Source organism: Schistocerca nitens, chromosome 7 (assembly GCF_023898315.1).
Source record: "Schistocerca nitens isolate TAMUIC-IGC-003100 chromosome 7, iqSchNite1.1, whole genome shotgun sequence".
Taxonomy (NCBI): Eukaryota; Metazoa; Arthropoda; class Insecta; order Orthoptera; family Acrididae; genus Schistocerca; species Schistocerca nitens.
In genome coordinates, this window is record NC_064620.1 from 120,818,547 (window position 1) to 120,844,960 (window position 26,414).

Sequence of the window (26,414 nt, forward strand, 5' to 3'; positions counted from 1 at the left end):
AACATTGTCACGTTACAAGCTGTGTAAATTCTAGTTTTTCTTTGATAAAAATTCAGCATTAAAACCAATTTGTTTACAGCTTAAACACCTTTGTGCTCTGTCATAGAATAAGAGTCCACTCTTTATCCCAGTCATTTATTCTACGGACGCTAACGCACTCAAAGAGTGTTTCTGCTGACATCTGACGACAGGGAAAAGAAGTGAAGTCTCAAAACTGTAGCAGAAATGCTTGGTGAAATTAAATTTGAATCCAGCAAGAAGGACTATGTGGTTATCACGAAACTGTGTTGAGAACATTTTGGGAAGACTATATGACCACACCGGTGCTACCAACGTATACAACGCGTAGTGACCTTGAGAATGACATGAGACGTATTGGAGAACATACAGAGGCACAAAGACAGTCACTTGTCCCTCGCTCAATACGCGAATGAAATAGGAAAGGATTTTGACTATACTAGTAAGATGCAACCTCCGTCATGCACTGCACAGTGGGTTTTAGGGTATTGATGTAGATATAGAGGTATAAAAAGTAGAAAGTCACTCATAAAATCGACCTGGTTTCTAAAGACGTTTTGACCAAGAGCATGTCGTAAAAATCATTTATTAAATAGGTGAAATGAAATTTAATAAAATTGTACATATTCATCTTAACAATCTCCATAAAGCCATTAAACGAACTTCTTGCTTCGATATATACTCTGAGATGCGTAAAATTTGCTCTTGCATATGTTTACTTATTTTAATTATTAATAATAATAAATAAATAAATTTAATTATTGGTCCGATCTGCTTTTCCAGATTCTCACAAAAAATGGTTCAAATGGCTCTGAGCACTATGGGACTTAACATCTGGGGTCATCAGTCCCCTAGAACTTAGAACTACTTAAACCTAACTAACCTAAGGACATCACACACATCCATGCCCGAGGCAGGATTCGAACCTGCAACCGTAGCAGCACCACGGCTCCCGACTGAAGCACCTAGAACCGCTCGGCCACCGCGGCCGGCCAGATTCTCACATTGGTATTCTTCTTCCCATCAGTAATGTTGGTTTTGGGTAGTGTTAGGCAGTGTGACGAAATAATATTCCATAGTCAGTACGTTACATACATTTCGGTGAACCACTACGGCATTTCTGTCTCATCTTGAAGAAAATGGTGCGAGCTTATCTTTCTTATCTAGCTACTTTCGTCTGTATTCGTATCAGAAGCAACTTGCACCTTTGGGCTTTTCATGCTCTACTTCCGCCTATTCTACTTTTTCCTTGGACTAACAGACGCTACACGAGTAGGCATGTCTGCACCGACCATTATTCTTGCGTTTAATCATTTAACTTTCCCTTGCCTGACGACAGACATCTGAACTATCTTGAGACGACTGAACATATTTGATTTTCACATAGTTCACTACTGCCATTTGAGTTGTTATCTCGCAACGCCTTCTCTGTTTCTAATCCTTTATCACTGATAAATTAAAGTTTTAGCCCGTACTTTCTGTTTCGGAAGCAGAAACGCTTCATGTAAACCCATTTGTTAATACTTGGGATTACCATTTGTAGCCTTTGAAACATAGCGATTAATCTGGGGCTGGTAGCTGTATGCTAACAGTATGGCAGTAGCTTTTTGACGTTTGTACCAAGAGCAATGGTTTTTTTGCTTGATTTTACCCAGAAACGGTTGGTATGAGGCTCACAGTATTTAAGAAGCTAGTTAGTTAGTTACGTGTTCCATGGATCAATAGCACGGAAAAACCGTTATGATGTGGAACGTGTCAAATGCACAAGAAATGCGCACAGGAAACAAGTTTTTTTTTCTTTTTTTTTGTTTACATTATAGTGTTATACCTAAAATGGCACAAAAAGCATTTACTGTATCTCCAGATTTATTTACTCATATTCAAGAATTCATCTATGGTATAGAAGGAGCTGTCAAGGAGGTATGATTTCAATTTGTTTTTGAAACTATTACTGCTGTCTGTCAGACATTTTATTTCATCTGGTAATTTATCAAAAAGTTTTATAGCAGCATATTTTACCCCTTTCTGTGCCAAAGATAGGTTAAGTAAAGGACAGTGTAGGTCTTTCTTTTTTCTGGTATTGCAATCATGAATGTCGCTGTTGATTTTAAACTGGTCCATGTTGCTGAGAATAAATTTCATTACTGAGTAAATGTACTATGAAGCAGTTGTAAGAATTCCTAACCTTTTAAACAGATGCTTACAAGATGTGCGACTATGAACCCAACACATTATTCTAACTACTTTCTTTTGAGCAGTGAATACCTTTTGCCTAAGTGTTGAGTTGCTCCAGAATATTATTCCGTATGACATCAGAGAGTGGAAGTATGCAAAGTATGTTAGCTTACTAATTTCTACATCCTCAAAATTGGCTCTCATCTATATGTACACCCAAAAACTTAGTATGCTCTACCCTGGCTACTGACTTCTTTTGATGTGTTATGTTTATTGAAGGAATTATACTTTTTGCAGCAGAAAATTGGATGTACTGTGTTTTTTCAAAGTTCAGAGCAAGCCCATTCGCCGAAAACCAATTAATAACTTTTTCAAAGACCTTATTTGTATCATTTTCTATCGGACTTTCTTTCGCTGGATTAATAATGATGCTTGTATCATCAGCAAACAGTGTCAGTTCAGCATCTTGTTTCACACAAGAAGGGAGGTCATTCACATATGTCACGAACAGGAGGGGACCCATGATCGAACCTTGTGGAACATCTAATGTAATTTCACACCAGTTAGATCAAGTGGCAAACTACTTTGAATCACTTGAAGCATTTAAGAGACTTTTTGCTTCCTGTTATGTAGTTATGACTTAAACCACTCATGTGCTGTTCCATTTATACCATAGAATAAGGCCTTCGTGTTACGATTTTACGGTGAAATGAGACGTGCTGCAGAGCCGATGGTGTCTGACCCACCGAGGCCTACTGCTGTGCCTGCAGCGTTTGGGGACTGCCTAGCCGGCGCCAGCTGCAAGCTGGGGGTGCCTGCCGTGGCCTGCAGGTTACCGAGGGCGGCCTGCAGTCTGCGGCAGCTGCAAATTAACGCCGCGCGCCCCGAGAGAAGTTGGCCGACGGATTCAACTGGGAAGGCTCGGCCCCTCCAGGAGACCCACTCACAGTACAGTACAATCTGCTGGCAGAAACGGGGTCAACCGGTGCTTGGCTGAGGCTCGCGTCTTAAGTGTGCGAGGCCGGAGGGAACGTTATAGCGCGTTCAAATCAGAACTGCCAAGAAAGATGAGAGAATCAACTGTGGACAGCTACACCTCTGAACATTAGACGACAGAAAGTAAGTGAAAGTCTCGTAAAACATAAAATGCATACTTATGATGAGGAGATGTATACCGAATCCCCAGAAATATCAGCCCACGTATGTTTTTGACTATTTTATTTTCCTTCCTATTAACTTAAATTAATCTAACTTAAACACCGTTTAGAGAGTAGAAGCAGGGATAGTTGATACAAATACACTACTGGCCATTAAAATTGCTACACCAAGAAAATGACGTGCTGCAGACGCGAAATTTAACCGACAGGAAGTAGATGCTGTGATATGCAAATGATTAGCTTTTCAGAGCATTCACACAAGGCTGGCGCCGGTGGCGACACCTACAACGTGCTGACATGAGGATGACATGAGGAGAGTTTCCAACCGATTTCTCATACACAAACAGCAGTTGACCGGCGTTGACTGGTGAAACGTTGTTGTGATGCCTCGTGTAAGAAGGAGAAATGCGTACCATCACGATTCCGACTTTGATAAAGGTCGGATTGTAGCCTATCGCGATTGCGGTTTATCGTTTCGCGACATTGCTGCTCGCGTTGGTCGAGATCCAATGACTCTTAGCAGAATACGGAATCGGTGGGTTCAGAAGGGGAATACGGAACGCCGTGCTGGATCCCAACGGCCTAGTATCACTAGCGGTCGAAATGACAGGCATCTTATCCGCATGGCTGTAACGGATCGTGCAGTCACGTCTCGATCCCTGAGTCAACAGATGGGGACGTTTGCAAGACAACAACCATCTGCACTAACAGTTCGACGACGGTTGCAGCAGCGTGGACTATCAGCTCGGAGACCATGGCTCCGGGTACCCTTGACGCTGCATCACAGACAGGAGCGCCTGAGACGGTGTACTCAACGACGAACCTGGGTGCAGAAATGGCAAAACGTCATTTTCTCGCATGAATCCAGGTTCTGTTTACAGCATCATGATGGTCGCATCCGTGTTTTGCGACATCGCGGTGAACGCACATTGGAAGCGTGTATTCGTCATCGCCATGCTGGCGTATCACCCGGCGTGATGGTATGGGGTGCCATTGGTTACACGTCTCGGTCGCCTCTTGTTCGCATTGACGGCACTTTGAACAGTGGATGTTACATTTCAGATGTATTACGACCCGTGGCTATACCCTTCATTCGATCCCTGCGTAACCCTACATTTCAGCAGGATAATGCACGACCGCATGTTGCAGGTCCTGTACGGGCCTTTCTGGATACAAAAAATGTTCGACTGCTGCCCTGGCCAGCACATTCACCAGATCTCTCACCAACTGAAACCGTCTGGTCAATGGTGGCCGAGCAACTGGCTCGTCACAATATGCCAGTCACTACTCTTGAATAACCGTGGTATCGTGTTGAAGCTGCATGGGCAGCTGTACCTGTACACGCCATCCAAGCTCTGTTTGACTCAATGCCTAGGCGTATCAAGACCGTTATTACGGCCAGAGGTGGTTGTTCTGGGTACTGATTTCTCAGGATCTATGCACCCAAATTGCGTGAAAATGTAATCACATGTCAGTTCTAGTATAATATATTTGTCCAATGAATACCCGTTTATCATCTGCATTTCTTCTTGGTGTAGCAATTTTAATGGCCAGTAGTGTAATTTGAAATGAAGCAGATGAGAAATTTATTTTCAGATTTGATCCATAAACTAATACCTTTAAATTATCTTCAAAGTGAACTGGAGCAGTTTCAGGAATATTATTAATCTTATCGCTATTCTAATTAACTCCATCCTATCACTGTTTAAATAAATTAAGTTTTTTGTTCATTAAGAATTTACTATTACGAGTAAACTCATTTAATGGTCAACATTTATTTTTATTACAGCTTTCATCATGATACCATTTAGTAATTTTATAACGCGATTCCCTTGCACTTTGGCAAGAAATAGACACATACCATTTCATTCTCCATTGCGTTGCTAACGTCAAAATCTCAGTTGGAAGGACAATGACAATTGTGAAATCGTGCAAAGATCAGCAAGCTGTTTGAAATGTTCGGAAATATAAAAAACGCTCTTCACAGAACGTAGAAAACTAGTATCCAGCGACTACAACGTCAGTGAGTCACAACTGGTATGGGAACAATCAAGTAAATATCAATTGAAAATAAATTTGCAAACCATACTCCCTAGCCGAATTAAGGTGGGTGATGCTGAGGGAATTAGGTTAGGAAATGAGACTCTTAAAGTAGTAAAGGAGTTTTGCTATTTGGGGAGCAAAATAACTGATGATGGTCGAAGTAGAGAGGATATAAAATGTAGACTGGTAATGGCAAGGAAAGCGTTTCTGAAGAAGAGAAATTTGTTAACATCGAGTGTAGATTTAAGTGTAAAGAAGTCGTTTCTGAAAGTATTTGTATGGAGTGTAGCCATGTATGGAAGTGAAACATGGACGATAAATAGTTTAGACAAGAAGCTTTTGAAATGTTGCGCTACAGAATAATGCTGAAGATTAGATGGGTAGATCACATAACTAATGAGGAGGTTTTGAATAGAACTGGGGAGAAGAGGAGTTTGTGACACAACTTGACTAGAAGAAGTGATCGGTTGGTAGAACATGTTCTGAGGCCTCAAGGGATCACCAATTTAGCATTGGAGGGCAGCGTGGAGGGTAAAAATCGTAGAGGGAGAAAAATGGCTCTGAGCACTATGGGACTTAACATCTGTGGTCATCAGTCCCCTAGAACTTAGAACTACTTAAACGTAACTAACCTAAGGACATCACACACATCCATGCCCGAAGCAGGATTCGAACCTGGGACCGTAGTAGTCGCGGGGTTCCGGACTTAGCGCCTAGAACCGCTAGACCACCGCGGCTGGCGTAGAGGGAGACCAAGAGATGAATACACTAAGCAGATTCAGAAAAATGTAGGTTGCAATAGATACTGGGGCATGAAGAAGCTTGCACAGGATAGAGTAGCGTGGAGAGTTGCATCAAACCAGTGTCAGGACTGAAGACAACAACAATAACAACAACAGCCCGCATCTCGTGGTCGTGCGGTAGCGTTCTCGCTTCCCACGCCCGGGTTCCCGGGTTCGATTCCCGGCGGGGTCAGGGATTTTCTCTGCCTCGTGATGGCTGGGTGTTGTGTGCTGTCCTTAGGTTAGTTAGGTTTAAGTAGTTCTAAGTTCTAGGGGACTTATGGCCACAGCAGTTGAGTCCCATAGTGCTCAGAGCCATTTGAACCATCAATAACAACAACAACAACTCCCGTAGCATGTTTTCTCTCTCCCTCCAACCCCCCCCCCCCCACCAGAACATACTTATTAATTTAGCACCAATTTGAATAAAGGCACAATATGTTATGAATGTTGACTAGTAGCACTGTACTATTTATCCATTCAGTCTGGAACTAACTTCACATTCCCCCCTCCTCCCCAACTTTCTACGTTCGTAACTTAGATCGTGGGTACGTCCTCTGTTACTGATGCTATATAGAGATTTTAGGACCACTTAGTATAAGAGCTACAGACTTAAAAATTTCGTCCAGAAATGTATTTTGATATGTTAACAAATTCGTTAAAGACATTTTGGGGTATGCAAGCTATTTATTGTTACTTTAATTTTTCTACTTGAGATCTGCCAAGTACAGTACTTCTAGCCGGCCTGTGTGGCCGTGCGGTTCTAGGCGCTTCAGTCTGGAACCGCGCGACCGCTACGGTCGCATGTTCGAATCCTGCCTCGGGCAATATGTGTGTGATGTCCTTAGGTTAGTTAGGTTTAAGTAGTTCTAAGTTCTAGGGGACTGATGACCACAGATGTTAAGTCCCATAGTGCTCAGAGCCATTTGAACCATTTGAACAGTACTTCTACTTATGGCATGTATCGGTTAGAAAAATGCACCGCTGATGACTGACATCAGTCGAAATCGATTTGCAACAATATAAATAAATTACGTTTCCGCGACTGATTGTTACATTCTTTATAATTTTGAACGTTTATGGGACGTAACTGAGAGGTCAGCTCGTGCACAAAATCCTATACTGGCAATACTTTCCTAATTATGGACAGCTATAGAGGCAGCACCGCTCATTAGTTTTGCAGGGGCCTTCCAACGACTTGTTGAGTCTTTGCAATGTCGAGACGCTGCAGTACGCCGTGCAAAAACAGGTCCGACACGATGTTAGGAGTTATCCCGACTTTTGTCACCTTGGTGTGTAACCACTGTATGTAGCCAGGTCGATGGACGATATGCCCACTTGGTGTGGCTAGGTGGATGTATAACCACTTGATGTGGCTGGGTCAATGTATAACCTCTTGCCTAACTGGAAGACCTCGAAGATTTTATTGAGTCATATCGCTGCAACACTATGCGTTCATGAATTTTTTTGATGTAGGTTACTAATCTACGTTTGATGAGCAAAGCACTGAACAATCGATGGTATTCATTTTCTGATGTTTCCTCAGCCGGACTGGACTGTAGTCGGTCTGGAACTAAGGATAAGAAGACATGAACAGTTTATGGTGAAAACTACGTTAAATGTTTTTCGTTATAGTTATATCTAAACAGTTTCAGAATATACTTACAACCTTTTCCTCAAGTGCTGTGTGTCTAATAACAACAGATAGCGACTCTTTATCCTAGATTTAATATTTCCAGAGTTGCTGACGAGGAATAGATTTTGCAAGAGTATACAGTTAGGAAGACAGCAAAAACTGCTTCGTTTTCCAGGTATCTTCAGGCACATCAGATCCATCTGAGATGCCCATGTGTAGGAGAAAGCATTGGTTACTGAGTCTGGAGAGCCTTTAGCAGTGACAGATTTTCAGTGGACGATACCAAGTCAGACAATAATAGGAAAGAAACATCTCTACTTTTGCCGGCCGCGGTGGACGAGCGGTTCTAGGCGCTACAGTCCGGAACCGGGCGACCGCTACAGTCGCATGTTCGAATCCTGCCTCGGGCATGGATGTGTGTGATGTCCTTAGGTTAGTTAGGTTTAAATAGTTCTAAGTTCTAGGGGACTGATGACCTCAGAAGTTAAGTCCCATAGTGTTCGTAGCCATTTTTGAACATCTCTACTTTTTTTCGTTAAACCCCGCTTTCTGGATACACAAATCGCCCAGAATATTGAGGTATAATAGTAATAGGTCTGTGCCAGTATTACAGAATATTAGGCTTTGGTTTTAAATATTTATTTGTGAATGCTTATATGATGGTCCATCCGCAACTTCTCTTTTATGATCGAAAGCTGGGGATTATGAAGTGAATGAATTTTACTCATTTGAAATGGATAGAGGTAATGATGAACGAAATCAATGAAGATGCAATTACATGAAATGATGCCCTGCCAAACAAAAAAAGTGAAGTACCCCGAAGACGTGCCGCGCGGGATTAGCCGAGCGGTCTAGGGGCGCAGCAGTCACGGACTGTGCGGCTGGTTCCGGCGGAGGTTCGAGTCCTCCCTCGGGTATGGGTGTGTGTGTTTGTCCTTAGGATAATTTAGGTTAAGTAGTGTGTAAGCTTAGGGACTGATGACCTTAGCAGTTATGTCCCATAAGATTTCACACACGCCGAAGACATGGTTGGATGTCAATGTAACTTCGTACTCGTACACACAATTGGCGGGTACTGTAAATGATTACAGAGTTTCAGTTCTCTGTGACAGATGGAACGGCCGCCAGAGTGCATTAGCGTTGCCACCAGGCCTAGCAGGGTATAAGAGGGATGTGAAAAGCTTTAGATGGTGATTGATCATAGTGAAGGACAAGGAGAAGACATGTATTCCAGCACCACACAGGGTTTGAAAGGTGCCTCATTGCGGGTCTCCATTTGGCCGACAGGTCGAATTGTGGAATGTCTCCTTTTTATGCGGCATTCAGATGTGACAATGGCCTGATGTTGGGAAGGCGACGGCAGGCATACTCGTCGTCAAGGTTCTGGTGCAGCACTTGTGACCAACTCGATGGAGCTTGTGTCGTAGTGTAAAGAACCACCAGGTATGATTTCAGGTTAAGGCTGCTGTTGACTGAGGGAACTCTGACGGTAAAAAGGTACGTCACGGACACCCTGCAACTTCATCTGTTACATCTCTCGTGACTGAATCGCGATGCCATTTTTCGACAGGACAATCATCGTCGACGCACTGCAATGTGTGCGACTGTATCACGATGCTATTTTCCAACAGGACAATCCTCGTCGACACACTGCAGGTGTCTCTGTGAACTGTCTGCGTGATGCTGAGGATCTCTTGTGTCCAGCAGGATCCTCAGATCTGTCCCCGTTAGAACATGTGTGGGATTAGCTCTGACGTCATTTCTGTGCCAGTGCCAGCACCTGGATACCGAGACCAGTTACAACAGTTGTGAGCCACCTTGCCTCAGAAGAGGATGCAACACGACCAAATCTGGACTCGTATCCAAGCCACTGGCGGTGCAAAGTCACACTGCACTCCTGCAAGAAAGGATATTGCAGAGACATAGATTAGCCACAGCCTGAGGGACGTAAAGCTGTGAAGATGGGTCGTGAGTCGTGCTTGGATAGCTCAGTCGGTATAGCACTCGCTCACGAAAGGCAGATGTTCTGAGTCTCCGTCTGGCACACAGTTTTAATCTGTGAGGAAGTTTCATACTCCGTTGCAGAATCCAAATCTCATTCTGAATATAAAAATGGTCACTCAAGATTTTCCAACAAAAAATAGCTCAAATGGCTCTGAGCACTATGGAACTTAACATCTTAGGTCATCAGTCCTCTAGAACTTAGAACTACTTAAACCTAACTAATCTAAGGACATCACACACATCCATGCCCGAGGCAGGATTCGAACCTGCGACCGTAGCAGTCCCGCGGTTCCGGACTGAAGCGCCTAGAACCGCACGGCCACCACGGCCGGCAGATTTTCAAACAACTTACGGGAATTCAGCTAGGTAATATTATCAGCGACAGCCGATATTTCGGCGGGAGCACACCCCGCCATTTTCAAGGCAAACTGCAATGGACAGGCGATGTACAGGCAAATTTAAAACCTCGGTTCTTGGACTAATGCAGGAAAGATAACATACACACTGAGCACTAGTGCCACCAAAGATGAGCAAGTCAGAGATATCGATAGTAAGACTAAGAACTAGCAGGTGAGGTAACATTGACTCTGTCCCTCTGTTTTTTGATAAGGGAGAGAGCAGGTGTAAGTAGGCTGTTTAGGTTTTTTTATTGGTAACGCCACCTCTGTATGAAAATCACTGGCTGTGCTGTGTGCAGTCTGTGGCTGCTTTGCATTGTTGTAATACTCGCCATTGTAGTGTTAGGCAGCTGGCTGTGAACAGCGCGTAGCGTTGCGCAGTTGGAGGTGAGCCGCCAGCAGTGGTGGATGTGGGGAGAGAGATGGCGGAGATTTGGAATTTGTCATGAACTGCTATATATATTATGACTATTAAGGTAAATACATTGTTTGTTCTCTATTAAAATCTTTCATTTGCTAACTAAGCCTATCAGTAGTTAGTACCTTCAGTAGTTTGAATCTTTTATTTAGCTGGCAGTAGTGGCACTCGCTTTATTGCAGTAGCTCGAGTAACCAAGATTTTTGTGAGGTAAGTGATTTGTGAAACGTATAGGTTAATGTTAGTCAGGGCCATTCTTTTGTATGGATTTTTGAAAGTCAGATTGCGTTGCGCTAAAAATATTGTGTTTCAGCTTAAGCACAATCATGTATAAATAGTTCTAAGGAGACGTTTCACAGGATTCGAAACGTGGTTGAAACAAAAACCTCCGTCCCTCTTTACAAGGTTACTCGCTAATTTAATCTCAACTGCTTCCTTAATAACACTGTCCCAATAGCTGGACGTGCATGCCAATACCTCGGTGTTGTTGTATTTTAGAATTTACGAGTGATTCCTTACGCTGATTTCATGCGATGTTTTACAGTCACCCTCCGGAGTGCCTGATGCTTCCTTTCCGTCAGTACGTGAGGTCTGGATTTATTTTAGCTGTGATTGACACTTTGCGTTTCCACCTCACAGTAACATCACCAACAGTCGACTTGGGAAGGTTTATAAGGACTGAAATGTCCTTGACGGCTTTATTAATCAGGTGACTTCCAGTGACCAGTCCTCGTTTGAAGTCAGTGAGCTATCCTGACCGATCTGTTCTACCGTCACTGCTCCTCTACTGACAACACAACACTGCCCGCTTCCTTTTTCACTGGTGACTCCGACTCTCGTCACATCTAGTGGTCAATTCCACATTACGTAGGTGGCTGGACACTATTGATGAGGTACTGTGTATGGAACAGGCGTTACGCCGTTGCCGGCGGTTCTAGGCGCTTCAGTCCGGAACCACGCGGCTGCTACGGTCGCTGGTTCGAATCCTGCTGTGTGTGATGTCCTTAGGTTAGTTAGGTTTACGTAGTTCTAAATCTAGGGGACTGATGACCTCAGATGTTAAGTCCCACAGTGCTTAGAGCCATTTGAACCATTTGTTACGCCGTTGAGGTATGAAATGTGAACTGGTCGAAGGGAGAGCATAGCCCCATACTCTGAAACCTCCCTCAGTTAATGGTTTCCTTCGTTACGAATCCAACTGACGTTACATGTTCTATCCGATTAAGCATCTAACCATTACACTGAGGTGCAGTTTTCGCTAAGTTATAGCGGACGACTGTAAGGAGTAGCGCTATCTTTGATGTCGTAACGTATCAATATTGTACTCCTTACTTATCGCTGGCCTCTAGCATTTTCGGAGCAACAGAAAAGAACAATAACTTTACCCAATGTAGCAAGTTATCTGACGTACGAAAGTAATTTTTGGCGTTTGTAGCCGCCAAATTATGAGACAGGCTTTGTTCCTTCCGTGGTATTGGAAAGAGCTTTCAAAGAATACGCAAACGACGTGACACTGTGCGGAAATTGATGAAATAATAAAAAGATAACAGAAAGGCAAACCACTACTTTACAGTGAAGTCCCACAAACTCCGGCCCAGCTGTAGCGAATGTAAGCCAACAGGTAACTCAGGCACGGTTCGTGTGTTTATTGTGACCATCATATCAAGAGCTCATAATGTTGAGCGTGAGTGCTGATACGAGCTATGAAGCGATTCCGCAAACACAGTGCCAGTCGCTGAATTCCGTCAGCACTTGCGCGTGCTCTACGGCATTTCTTTTCTTTTGAGACTCGTCGGTGTTTCTTTGTAGACTTCTTGTTGTCATTTTCTATTCAGATAAACTTCTTGATGTCTTCTGCTGTTCTACTTGTTCTGGTGCTGTTCTGTTTTGTGTGATGTTATTTGGTTGGAAACTTTGAATAGCTCTTGATACGAGTGACTGTCCCCTCTGGCTGCAGGTGTTCCCGAGAGTCGGTTTCTACTGATCTTGTCACAGACTGTTTCGTAATCAGTAAGCGTTAAGTGAACTAAGTTCACGGCGTTTCAATATCAATTGTCTCAAGATAAATGTGCAGTCAGGCCATTATTTACCCTGTGCGTCTTAGCACTTAATACTAAAGCTCCATAACACACTCACCGGCGCGACTCCACTACCTCAGGTAGCGGTCTGGTGACGTCACGAACCGACCATTGCCTCAATACATTTAAACAGTTCGGCTCGCTGAGTTCGAGACAGTAACTGTTTTCTGAGTTGTTACAGCCTCTGATGGTGCCTCCAGTAATGAAAGAAGAAACGTTAGGCACACAAATATGCTCTTGACCACGGCGAATGCTTGTGAAACAAAAATCACCACAAACATCTGGGAACATCTTTTCTAATCGCATTAAGTGATTGTTCGGTTGGTTCTTGGTAGAATATACTGAACGTTATGAATGAAAAAGAAAAGCACCTATTTGTAGCATTGGGCCTGTTAGTGGCAAGCTTATTTTGTTCAGTCAAACCCTTGCAAACATAGTGAATTATATATTGCTGAACTTAAGTCTGTTCTGAAAACAGTTGTTGTAATTTGAAATACAGCTCACTGTTTAAAGTGGCATATAGTTTATCTAAGTTAAGGAGGGTAGGACGTCAAACTGGCCGACTTGGAGCAGGAGAGACATTTTAATTTCCACTGTCTATACTTTTACAAATAAATTCATAAAACTTTGTCAACATGACCAAGAAGGATTCAGGATTCACAATCATAGCAATGTAAGTTCAAAAACATAACAAAATAAATTTTTTTACGTGTGAAATTTCATCGTTTTTTCACTTACTATTGGCTGCATTTGTTGCTATAGGTACACTTTTCTTCATAAGTAAGAGAGATACTTCGATGAATTTTGCACATCATACATACCATACTCACAGGTGTGTGAAACTCTAGAATTTATTAAATTAATGAAAAAATGAGTGAGCTGTTACATTTTAAACTTCATGCTTAGAAAAAACTCAAATTTTATGGTTAATTATCTCAATTTTTACCATAGTTTTTTATAGATTTGGAGAATTCTAGAGTTTCATACACCTGTAAGTATGGTTTGTATACTGTGCAAAATTCATCGAAGTATCTCTCTTACTTATGAAGAAAAGTGTACCTAGAGCAGCAAATGCAGCAAATAGTAAGTGAAAAAATGATGAAATTTCACACATAAAAAAATTATTTTGTTATGTTTTTGAACTTACATTGCTATGAGTGTGAATCCTTAATCCTTCCTGGTCATGTTGACAAAGTTTTATGAATTTATTTGTAAAAGTATAGACAGTGGAAATTAAAATGTCGTGTGGTGCCTCTCCTGCTCCAAGTCGGCCCGTTTACGTCCTACCCCCTTTAAGTAGTTTGAATAAAACTCATCACCAATGGCGACCGAAGACTTCCAGCATAAGAAGTCACCACAATTCCACCAAGTTCCTCGTCAAATAGGGTGCAGGAGCGGACAAGAGATTCAGGGCAGTCTCTTGCTCCTGATGTGGGGAACTGCCTCTAAAAGGTAGAAGAATCAGTAAAGATCAATGGCATGAGGACGCAGAAGATAACGGAAACCACTGCATTAGACACACAAAATGTATTCACAGGACATGTGGCCGGTGATTGGAAAAGTGTCATGATGTTCCCTCCATTGGCAAAAATTCCGGATTAGTCCCCCATTCGGGTCTCTGGGTGGGGACTGCCAAGCGAGAGGTCACCATGAGAAAAAAGTCGAATGACTAACGGAAGGGTGACATTCTACGAGCCATGGCGTGGAATATCAGAAGTTCGAACGTTGTTGGGAAGCTACAAAACCTGAAAAGAGAACTGTTAAGGCTAAATCTAGATATAGTGGAGGTCAGTGAAATGAAATGGAAAGAAGACAAGGATTTCTGGTCAGTTGAGTATAGGGTAATACCAACAGCAGCAGTAAATGGTATGACGGGCGTAGGGTTCTTTATGAATATGAAGGTGGGGCAGATACTGAATTACTGTGAACCCTTCAGTGATAGGGTTGTTCTCATCAGAACAGACAGCAAAACCAACACCAACAACGATAATTCAGTTACATATGCCAACATTGCAAGTAGAAGATGAAGATGTGGTGTCACCGCCAGACACCACACTTGCTAGGTGGTAGCTTTAAATCGGCCGCGGTCCATTAGTACATGTCGGACCCGCGTGTCGCCACTGACAGTGATCTTCAAAAATGGTTCAAATGGCTCTGAGCACTATGGGACTCAACTGCTGAGGTCATTAGTCCCCTAGAACTTAGAACTAGTTAAACCTAACTAACCTAAGGACATCACAAACATCCATGCCCGAGGCAGGATTTGAACCTGCGACTGTAGCGGTCTTGCGGTTCCAGACTGCAGCGCCTTTAACCGCACGGCCACTTCGGCCGGCGACAGTGATCTGCCACCATCCAAGCGTTATCCGCTATTTTTTGCATTGAAGGTCTTCCACTGTCTATTGTTTCCGACAATGGCCCACAATTCATGTCCGCAAAATTTCAGTCATTCTGCAAGGCCAATGGTATTCAACATCTGCCATCCGCGCCGTTTTCGCCTCACTCAAACGGTGCCGCTGAACGATTGGTCCGGACTTTCAAGTTGAAGTTGAAAGAGTCGCATTCTCGGGAGGACGCGTTGTTGCTCTTTTTGTCTTCGTATCGCTCTCAGCCCCGAGATGGTCGCTCGCCGGCTGAGTTGCTCCACGGTCGTCCTCATCGCACCTTGATGTCTTTGCTGCATCCGCCGCTTCAGGGTACTGTGCAGCGGCAGACTCCTGCTTTTGCTCCAGGCGACGTTGTATTCTATCGCAACTATCGCGGTTCACGGCGTTGGCTCGCAGGGCGCATTCTTCGCTGCCTCGGCCGCGCGATGTATTTGGTTTTGGGGGCCTCTGGTAAGATGCGTCGGCATCTCAATCAGCTGCGCCTCTGTCGTCGCCTGGGTTCTGCCGCTCCCCGTCTGCTTTCAGCGACGGTGCCGTCCGGTCAGCGCCCTGGGGACCCATCTACTGGCTCGCCTCATCCCCAGGTGTTACCGACGCTGCCTTCCATTTTGCCCCATGGCGACGCGCCACCGCCGCCGCCGGTCCTCCCGCCGCCGCCGCCGCCCGCAGTGGACGCTTCCCTGCTGCCGCCGGGCGCCTCCCTGCGTCACGCGCCGCCGATCGCTTCCCGTGACCAGCTGTCCTCAGACTTGGAACTCTTGCCGGCTCCGGCCCAGATGTCGTCTTCGCGCGTCGGGTACCCCGACGCAATGGAGGTCGACCCTTCGGCCCCTCCTGTCTCTCTACGGGCGCATACGCCGCATGTTGACGTCCACCCTGGACTAGGTTTTCAGGCGTTTCCTAGCTCCCCTCGGACCGAATGGCAGGGTGCGGGTGGCACAGCCTCGCCTGTTGTTAGGCTCCCCACCTCATCGCATACGTCAACATGGGGTCCTCCCCACGGCGGGCGGAAGCCTTATAACACGACCGTCCGCCGATTTGCGGGGGAAGAATGTGGTGTCACCGCCAGACACCACACTTGCTAGGTGGTAGCTTTAAATCGGCCGCGGTCCATTAGTACATGTCGGACCCGCGTGTCGCCACTAACAGTGATCGCAGACCGAGCGCCACCACACGGCAGGTCTCGTGAGACTTACTAGCACTCGCCCCAGTTGTACGGACGACGTAGCTAGCGATGCACACTGACGAAGCCTCGCTCATTTGCAGAGCAGATAGTTAGAATAGCCTTCAGCTAAGTCAAGGGCTACGACCTAGCAAGGCGCCATTAGCATTACATAGCTTGTATCTAAAGAGTCTCACTTGTCTCATCAAGAGCGATGTACCACAAGGATGGATTAAAGTTAAGTATTCCAGGAGCTACGTACTTTTCTTTATAGCATTCATTACGTATCCTGTTTCAGACCTATCTACTAGCCTGCGTGAGTTAACGCGTGCCTTTCGGCTACTTCCGAGTGGCGTGGCTGTCTTGTTACGCCACAACAGAAGACATAGCGAAAGTATATGAGAGTGTTGAACGGGTAATTCAGTACCTAAAAGGAGATGAGCGTGTGATAGTCATGGAGGGTGGAATGCGGTTACAGGGGGACTAGGAGAAGAAAGGGTTACAAGAGAGTGTGGGTTTGGTAGTAAGAACGACAGAGGAGAAAGACCAATGAGTTCGGCAATAAGTTTCTAGTAATAGCGAATACCCTTTTTCAAGAATCACGAGAGGAGGAGGTATATTTATAAAAGACCGGGAGATATGGGAATATTTCAGTTAGATTGCATCATGGTCAGGAAGATATGCCGAACTGAGATATTGGAGTGTAAGGCGTCCCAGGAGCAGATATAAACACTGATCACAACTTAGTAACAATGAGGGGTAGCTTGAAATTTAAGAGACTAGTCAGGAAGAATCAGTGTACAAAGTAATAGAATACGGAAATACTAATGACCGCAGAGATACGCTTGAAGTTCTCTGAGGCTATAGATACTGCGATAATGAATAGCCTTGTAGGCAGTTCAGTTGAAGAGGAACAGACATCTATAAAAGGAGCAACGACAGAAGTTGGAAAGAGAAACACAAGAAAGGTAGCTACGAAGAAACCATGGTTAACACAAGAAATACTTCAGTTGATCGATGAAAGAAGGAAGTACAAAAATGTTCAGGAAAATACAGGAATACAGAGATACAAATACTTGGGAATGAAATAAATAGGAAATAGAAGGAAGCTAAGAAGAAATGGCTGCATGAAAAATGTGAAGAGATCACAAAAGAAATGATTGTGAGAAGGACTGTCTCATTATATAAAAAAATCAAAACAACCTTCGGTGAAATTAAAAGCAAGGGCGGTAACATTAAGAGTGCAAAGGAGAATACCACTGTTAAATGCAGACTATAGCGGATAGGTGGAAAGAATACATTGTATGCCTCTAAGAGGAGGAGGACGAGTCTGATAGAAGAAGGAACAGGAGTGGATAGGAAAGAGATAGGTGGTCCAGTGTCAGATTCAGAATTTGAAAGAGCTTTGGAAGGTTTAAGATCAAATGAGGCAGAAAGATAACATTCCATAACGTTGGTGTGTAGAATACGTATATGGGACTGGCGATATGCTATCTGACTTTCGGAACAACATCATCCACACATTTCCAAAGAGTGTAAGAGCCGACAAGTGCGAGAATTATTGCATAATCAGCATAACAGCTCATGCATCGAAGCTGCTGACAAGAAAAATATACAGAAGGGTGTAAAGAGAATTGAGGATCTCTTAGATGATGAACAGTTTGGTTTTAGGAAAGGCAAAGACGCCGGATAGGTGGTTCTGGCGTTGCGGTTGGTAATGGAAGCCAAGATGAAGAAACATCAAGGCATGTTCATAGGATTTTTCGACCTGGAAAAAGCGTTCGACAATGTAAAATGGCGCAAGATGTTCGAAATTCTGAGAAAAAAATGGTTCAAATGGCTCTGAGCACTATGGGACTTAACATTTGTGGTCATCAGTCGCCTAGAACTCAGAACTACTTAAACCTAACTAACCTAAGGACATCACACACATCCATGCCCGAGGCAGGATTCGAACCTGCGACCGTAGCAGTCACGCGGTTCCAGACTGAAGCGCCTAGAACTGCACGGCCACACCGGCCGGCAAATTCTGAGAAAAACAGGGGTAAACTATAGGGAAAAGCGGGTAATAAACAGTATGTACAAGAACCAAGAGGAACCAATAAAAGCGAGATACCAAGAACGCAGTGCTCTAATTAAAAATGGTGTTAAGGCAAGGATGTAGTCTTTCGCCCCTACTGTTCATCTGTACATCGAATAAGCAATGACGGAAATAAAAGAAAGGTTCAAGAGTGGGATTAAAATTTAATGTGAAATTATATCAATATAAGAGTCGCTGATGACATTGCTATCATCAATGAAAGAGGAAGAGAATTAGATAACCTGTTGAATGGAATGGTGTAATGTGTACAGAATGTGGTTTGAGAGTAAATGGAAGAAAAACGGAAGCAATCAAAAATAGCAGAAATGGGAATATAGAGAAACGTAACATCAGAATTAGTTATCACGAAGTAGATGAGGTTAAGGAATTCTGCTACCGAGGCAGCAAAACAAGCCATGACTGAGGGAAATAGGTGGACATAAAAGCAGACTAACACTGGCAAAAAGGGCATTGCTGCCAAGAAAAGTGTAGTAGTATCAAATATGGGACTTAATTTGCGGAAGGAATTTCTGAGAATTACGTTTGCCGGCCGGTATGGCCGTGCGGTTCTAGGCGCTTCAGTCTGGAACCGCGTGACCGCTACGTTCTCAGGTTCGAATCCTGCCTCGGGCATGGATGTGTGTGATGTCCTTAGGTTAGATAGGTTTAAGTAGTTCTAAGTTCTAGGGGACTGATGACCACAGATGTTAAGTCCCATAGTGCTCAGAGCCATTTGAACCATTTTTTTAGAATTACGTTTGGAGCGCAGCATTGTATGATAGTGAAACATGGACTGTGGGAAAACCGGAACAGAAGAGAATCGAAGCATTTGAGATGTAGTGCTACAGAAGAATGCTGAAAATTAGGTGGACTGAGAAGGTGAGGAATGAGGAGGTTCTCTGCAGAATCGTCGGGGAAGGGAATGTATGAACACTGATAAGAAGAAGGGACAGGATGATAAGGCGAGTGTTCCACGGTACGAGAGAGAACTGAGGAGGGTAAAAACTGTTTGGTGAAGACAGAGATTGGGATACATACAGAAAATAATTGAGGACATTGGTTGCAGGTGCTACTGTAAGATGAAAAGGTTGTCACGCGAGAGGAATTCGTGGCGGGCCGCATCGAACCAGTCAGAAGATTAATGACTGAAGAAAATATATACACTGCATTTTACTGAAGTCATACGTCTCAATTTAGTCTTGAATGAAGCATTAACAGCTCCATCTCTGAAAAACAACTGAGATAGCCTGTATATGCACCTTGTTTAATCTTTGATACAGCCACACATATTTATCGTTGAACCTAACGGTGACGAGCAGCCGAAAACCGGTTTCTAAAATAATGAATATTGTGGAATATTACACCGGTCTCATGTGTTTTTTCATTCGTAATTGTTTATAGTATTAGTGACAGTCGTTTAGTTAGAAATCATGCATTAAATTTATACTAATAAGTAATTATAAAAACTGAAGAAACACAGACCTAAGCTATCCTCGAGTATGACACGTACCGAAGTCTACGACATTCTGGAACCAAGGGAAACTGGGACGTCATGCTAATGCAACTTTTCCACTAATGTATTTCAAGGGGCTGAGGAATTTCGTTTCTCGCTTTCAACGTTTCTAACTCTGGAGGAAGCGTAATTTAGGATTTCCTTTGAAGATGAGTTCTGTCCTGCCAACCATCGGCGCTCTGCATTCATGCTTCAGAATTTTACGTTCGCAATCTTTCTCTCTAGCCACTGAAAACCGACGTCCTACGAGAACAGGAGAAGAATAGGAAAGGTGTGACGCGCAACCCTCTGCGGTCGCTATTATGAAGTAGAATCCCAGCTGCCCAGACGGAGTCTAAAGGCAGCCCTGAAAGGAGCACGCTATGGAAATGTTTCCAGCTATCCGCCGCTACCGATGGAATCACGATTGTTCCCGTCTACATTACTAAAGTGGACTTTTAATGCATTCTTGTGACTTAAGCGGTTTAGAAACGTCACTATTGTTAGGATGAGCACTGTGAAAACAGCACAAGAGTTGACATTAGTGAATTCATCGCTGTGCAGTTTATTTCTCTACTGCGTCATTGAAGCCTTTCAGAAACCATAGTTATAGCGTTTTGACTATGAACCTGCTGTTTCTTGAATTTCTGTCAACTACATGTTTACTGTTATGGATTTTCATTAGTGACCACGCAGTAGTAGCAAAAAGCGTTATAGAAACCCAGGACAGTTTTGTGGCATTACTAGACGCAGGGAAAAATAGCGAAGGTAGCTCCAGTGACGTAACTCTGTCTCTAGCAACGGGTCGCTTTCCACACACACGGTGGAAAGAATAATGTCGGCTTTACACAGGCGGTCTACGAAGTCCCGTTGAGCATCACGGATGGGGCCTCACCCTAGCTAAGATATGGGCTGCAAATGGGGAAATCCATTGAGATAAGCGACATGAACAAAGGGTAGATTATTATTACGCGGAGCCCGTGAACGAGTATCTCGCAAACGGCGAAGCTGGTCGAATGTTCACTGCTACTGTCGTGACCATCTACGGGAAGAGGTAGGACAGTGGAACTACCCATGGAGTAAGTATCTCTGGAGTGAGCATTGCGTTCTGCGCATGTTGTCAACATTAAACCAGGATTGTCACGTGATCTCGGGACTTCGCTGTGCGTGTGTGCTTTCTGCAGCGTTTGAAGTTTATAATACCAAGAGTTTTTGTTGTGTTTCACCGTTTGTTGATAGTGTAATAGCGATGGTGAATTACTGTTGTTGCTACGGATGCAAAGAAAAATATGTGAAAGGAGAGATAGTAACTTTTCATGGGTACATTCCATATAGCTCTAATTATAGTTTTCATTTTAGTAAGAGATACTGTATACGTTTAAAAATTTCGAGACGCATTATAATTAAGACTTGATTCTGTAGACCTATTTTTCTACGATTTTATGACTATATAATAGATATTACGGCTCTTACAAAAGCTTACAAACAATCGCTTCCTCTCGTAAATTTGCTAGTGGAGCAGGAAAGGGAAAGGTTAGTTGTTTCAGTAAATACTATCCTCCATGCATTTATCAGTGACTTGTCAATTATGTATATAGATTACTCAGTCTACTATTTATTTAATGAACTGGGAGCAAGTACTTAAAATGCATTAAATAAATACCTCAAAGTCCCACCAGTAAGAAAAATTGTGCTTTAGGTCGCAAAAACGAGAAAATAAATACGCAGAAATACAAGAAAAAAAGGACGAATTAGCAGGGATATAATCGCTAATGTGTGGTAAATTCGTGCGAAAGTACTAACGTACTGTCAAGTCGTTTTGCAGGACTATCACTGCAAAAATGTACTTCAGGCTCTGTAATACTATAAAGTGCGGTATCATACCAAAAACTACCAAAAATCGAGTGCATCTGAACTATGACACCCATCGCAAAGAAGCTGAATGTAGTATCACTTGCCCTTAAAAGTTACGTAGCTGGTTTATTCCCGGTATCAAATGGATACTGTTAAAATGTCTGCACAACATATATAAATAATCCACGACACGTACGAAAAGAATCCGTCTGTACTAGGGATGTAGTGACATTCTAAACACACAGGGCGCTATACAAACAAACACACGACGTCCCTAGATCACGTGACCAGGCCGGCAATGTATGGCTTCAAATGGCTCTGAGCACTATGGGACTCAACATCTTAGGTCATAAGTCCCCTAGAACTTAGAACTACTTAAACCTAACTAACCTAAGGACATCACACACACCCATGCCCGAGGCAGGATTCGAACCTGCGACCGTAGCAGTCCTGCGGTTCTGGACTGCAGCGCCAGAACCGCTAGACCACCGCGGCCGGCCCGGCAATGTATGTTGACAACACAAAATCTGTTCTGCGCATGTGAGTGCTCACTCCAGAGATATTTACTCTATGGAACTACCACTAGGCGCTAACAGGTTGGACGTCCACTGCTCTTTGTCGAACGTGGGGTCGGAGGCTTGTTTGCTCTGTAATGTATGATAGATGGCGGTCTGTGGCATCTCTGTTGAAAGAGCACGGTGCTGGTGCACGCATAAGTGTTTAACGGCACACCGTTCATCGTACATTGTTCAACATTGAGCTCCGTAGTGGACCACTCCTGCGTGTTCACACGTTGACCGTACGGCATCGTCAGTTACGATTGCAGTGAGCACGGGACCGTCGGCATTCGACTGCTGATCAATGGAAACATGTCGGCTCTTCGGGTGAATCACATTTATACACTCCTGGAAATGGAAAAAAGAACACATTGACAACGGTGTGTCAGACCCACCATACTTGCTCCGGACACTGCGAGAGGGCTGTACAAGCAATGATCACACGCACGGCACAGTGGACACACCAGGAACCGCGGTGTTGGCCGTCGAATGGCGCTAGCTGCGCAGCATTTGTGCACCGCCGCCGTCAGTGTCAGCCAGTTTGCCGTGGCATACGGAGCTCCATCGCAGTCTTTAACACTGGTAGCATGCCGCGACAGCGTGGACGTGAACCGTATGTGCAGTTGACGGACTTTGAGCGAGGGCGTATAGTGGGCATGCGGGAGGCCGGGTGGACGTACCGCCGAATTGCTCAACACGTGGGGCGTGAGGTCTCCACAGTACATCGATGTTGTCGCCAGTGGTCGGCGGAAGGTGCACGTGCCCGTCGACCTGGGACCGGACCGCAGCGACGCACGGATGCACGCCAAGACCGTAGGATCCTACGCAGTGCCGTAGGGGACCGCACCGCCACTTCCCAGCAAATTAGGGACACTGTTGCTCCTGGGGTATCGGCGAGGACCATTCGCAACCGTCTCCATGAAGCTGGGCTACGGTCCCGCACACCGTTAGGCCGTCTTCCGCTCACGCCCCAACATCGTGCAGCCCGCCTCCAGTGGTGTCGCGACAGGCGTGAATGGAGGGACGAATGGAGACGTGTCGTCTTCAGCGATGAGAGTCGCTTCTGCCTTGGTGCCAATGATGGTCGTATGCGTGTTTGGCGCCGTGCAGGTGAGCGCCACAATCAGGACTGCATACGACCGAGGCACACAGGGCCAACAGCCGGCATCATGGTGTGGGGAGCGATCTCCTACACTGGCCGTACACCACTGGTGATCGTCGAGGGGACACTGAATAGTGCACGGTACATCCAAACCGTCATCGAACCCATCGTTCTACCATTCCTAGACCGGCAAGGGAACTTGCTGTTCCAACAGGACAATGTACGTCCGCATGTATCCCGTGCCACCCAACGTGCTGTAGAAGGTGTAAGTCAACTACCCTGGCCAGCAAGATCTCCGGATCTGTCCCCCATTGAGCATGTTTGGGACTGGATGAAGCGTCGTCTCACGCGGTCTGCACGTCCAGCACGAACGCTGGTCCAACTGAGGCGCCAGGTGGAAATGGCATGGCAAGCCGTTCCACAGGACTACATCCAGCATCTCTACGATCGTCTCCATGGGAGAATAGCAGCCTGCATTGCTGCGAAAGGTGGATATACACTGTACTAGTGCCGACATTGTGCATGCTCTGTTGCCTGTGTCTATGTACCTGTGGTTCTGTCAGTGTGATCATGTGATGTATCTGACCCCAGGAATGTGTCAATAAAGTTTCCCCTTCCTGGGACAATGAATTCACGGTGTTCTTATTTCAATTTCCAGGAGTGTATTACACTAGGTCGATGGTTACCTCTACAAACGCCGTCATAGAGGTGAACGGCGGCTCGAAACGTGCAGCGCGCCACCGACGATGGTTGATGGGAACAGTATCACACTATGAGAGACATTCTCCTGCGCTTGCATGGGACCTGCGATAGTAATCGAAGACATTCCGACAGCTGCAAACCACCTGCATCCCTTCATGGTTGATGTCCTTCCCGACGACGATGTCATCTTTCAGCAGTGTATGTGTCTCGGAGCCAGAACAGTGCTACATTGGTTTGAGGAGCATTATAGTGAACTCACGTTGATGTGTAGGCGACCAAATTCACTTGACGTTAATTCTATGGAACCTATCTGGGTCGCTATCGGCCACTATCACAGCGTACGCAAATCAGCGGCCCGTTATTTACGCGAATTACATGAACTGTGAGTAGACATTTAATGCCGCATACCTCCACACACCAACAAACTGTCGGATCCCAGATATGCAGATCCAGTGATGTATTTCGTTCCAAAGTCGTACAAACAAGCTATTAAGCAGTCGGTCATTATGTATTGGCACTTCAGTGTACAGGGTGGTCCACTGATAGTGACCGGGCCAAATATCTCACGAAATAAGCATCAAACGAGAAAATTACAAAGAATGAAACTCGTCTAGCTTGAAGGGGGAAACCAGATGGCGCTATGGTTGGCCCGCTAGACGACGCTGCCATAGGTCAAACGGATATCAACTGCGTTTTTTTTATATAGGAATCCCCATTTTTATTACATATTCGTGTAGTACGTAAAGAAAAATGAATGTTTTAGTTGGACCACTTTTTTCGCTTTGTGATAGATGGCGCTGTGATAGTCACAAACGTATAAGTACTTGGTATCACGTAACATTCCGCCAGTGCGGACCGTATTTGCTTCGTGATACATTACCCGTGTTAAAATGGACCGTTTACCAATTGCGGAAAAGGTCGATATCATGTTGATGTATGGCTATTGTGATCAAAATGCCCAACGGGCATGACCACTGCTGCTCGGGATCCGGGACGTCTTCATCCAAGTGTCCGGACCGTTCGCCGGATAGTTACGTTATTTAAGGAAACAGGAAGTGTTCAGCCACGTGTGAAACGTCAACCACAACCTGCAACAAATAATGATGCCCAAATAGGTGTTTTAGCTGCTGTCGCGGCTAATCCGTACATCAGTAGCAGACAAATTGTGCGAGAATCGCGAATCTCAAAAACGTCGGTGCTGAGAATGCTACATCAACATCTATTGCACCCGTACCATATTTCTATGCACCAGGAATTGCATGGCGACGACTTTAAACGTCGCGATCAGATCTGCCACTGGGCACAAGAGAAATTACGGGACGATGACAGATTTTTTGCACGCGTTCTATTTAGCGACGAAGCGTCATTCACCAACAGCGGTAACGTAAACCGGCATAATATGCACTATTGGGCAACGGAAAATCCACGATGGCTGCGACAAGTGGAACATCAGCGAACTTGGCGGGTTAATGGATGGTGCGGCATTATGGGAGGGAGGATAATTGGCCTCCATTTTATCGATGGCAATCTAAATGGTGCAATGTATGCTGATTTCCTACGTAATGTTCTACCGATGTTACTAAAGATGTTTCACTGCATGACAGAATGGCGATGTACTTCCAACATAATGGATGTCCGCACATAGCTCGCGTGCGGTTGAAGCGGTACTGAATAGCATATTTCATGACAGGTGGATTGGTCGTTGAAGCACCATACCATGGCCCTCACGTTCACCGGATCTGACGTCCCCGGATTTCTTTCTGTGGGGAAAGTTGAAGGATATTTGCCATCGTGATCCACCGACAACGCCTGACAACATGCGTCAGCGCATTGCCAGTGCATGTGTGAGCATTACGGAAGGCGAACTACTCGCTGTTGAGAGGAATGTCGTTGCACGTATTGCCAAATGCATTGAAGTTGACGGACATCATTTTGAGCATTTATTGCATTAATGTGGTATTTACAGGTAATCACGCTGTAACAGCATGCGTTCTCAGAAATGATAAGTTCACTAAGGTGCATGTATCACATTGGAACAACCGAAATAAAATGTTCAAACGTATCTACGTTCTGTATTTTAATTTAAAAAACCTACCTGTTACTAACTGTTCGTCTATCACAAAGCGACAAAAGTGGTCCAACTAAAACATTCATATTTCTTTTCGATTACACAAATATGTAATAATAATGGGGGTTCCTATTTAAAAAAACGCAGTTGATATCCGTTTGACCTATGGAAGCGCCATCTAGCGGGCCACCCATAGCGCCATCTGGTTTCCCCCTTCAAGCTAGACAAGTTTCGTTCTTTGTAGTTTTTTGGTTTGGCGCTTATTTCGTGAGATATTTGGCCCGGTCACGATCAATGGACC